Raw genomic sequence first — 1,434 nt, forward strand, 5'->3', positions numbered from 1 at the left:
TTCCCCCGAATTCTTTTTCCCCTTCCTTTCTTCTTTCCCTCTCCCTTGTTCCCCACTCTTTCCTTACCACGCTCACCCCATTCTCCCGCACCCCCACCCCTTCCGACTGGACCTCTAATCCCTTTTGACCCCATTGACGCAGACGTCCTAAAACCCATTATCCCCCACACGTGCGCCAGTTACACGACATCCTCATTGACATCATAAATACATTCGCACTATTCGTACTTAAACCAACACGAACCCAAGTCACCATACGCCTTACTGGTGAAGAAGGCCCTTCAACCACTGCCCACACGCTAGATCTCTTCCTCACAAACAACACACTCCATAAAACACCGAGATTGTTCCAGGACTAAGTGACTACGATATCGTTCTTGTTGACGCAAACCTCCGAGCGACCAGACAGAAACGCAGTTGTGGATCTATTTTGCTCTACTCTAGAGCCGACACTGACTCGATCATAAGGAACATGACGACTTTCAGAGGCAGCTTCCTGTCCTCTAAGCTCTACTCCCGATCCCTTGATGAAAACTGGAAAAGCTTGAAACAATTCATACACTTCCATTAAAAGTCACATCCTACAAAAAAAACTTCGAGTAGGTCTATGCAGACAACATCGAAGAAAACAGAGACCCTACAGACGCGCGCAATCATACAACGCACCAGAAAATTTCCAAAAAACATTTGCCAAAAACATAAAGCAGGCCGATCGCGAACACATCAGTAAATATCTCGCAGACAATGTAAGAAACAATCCTAGACCCTTCTTTAAGTTCTCCAAGACACGCACAGTTCCCCTCTGTCTTCACGCAAGAAAATCCCATTACATCGAACAAGCCCAACAGCTTCCACCCACCCATCCCGACTCTAGACATCAGAACAAACGGAATTCAAAAACTGCTAGAAACACTCAACATAAACAAAGCAACTGGACCCGACAAAATCCCTTCCTTGTTCCTCGACCTCGCCCCTATCCTCCAAATCCTTCGGGATATCCTCCCTCCCACCTGACTGGCTTTGTGCAGACGTCACCCCTCTTTTCAAAGTAGGTGACCGGACTGATCTATCAAATTATCGCCCCATCATCTCCAAAATCTCCGAACACATCATACACAAACACACAATTAATCATCTTGACACTAACAGCATGCTAACTGACACACAACACTGATTCCGACCCAAATGATCATGTGAATCCCAACTCATTGTTACTCATCACGACCTTTCCAGACTCCTAGGCAGATGTGATGTTAAAGTCCCTCACAAAAGACTGAAACAAAAACTGCAGCTTTACGGATCACTGGACACTCTTCACTGGATCACAGCTTTATTTTCAAACAGGACTCTCTTTCCTATTCTACATATATGACCTCCCACTATCCACCCCTAATTCTACAATTAGATTTTTGTTGACGACAGCCTCATCTATCG

The sequence above is a fragment of the Penaeus monodon genome, chromosome 20 (assembly GCF_015228065.2).
Source record: "Penaeus monodon isolate SGIC_2016 chromosome 20, NSTDA_Pmon_1, whole genome shotgun sequence".
In the NCBI taxonomy this organism is placed as follows: domain Eukaryota; kingdom Metazoa; phylum Arthropoda; class Malacostraca; order Decapoda; family Penaeidae; genus Penaeus; species Penaeus monodon.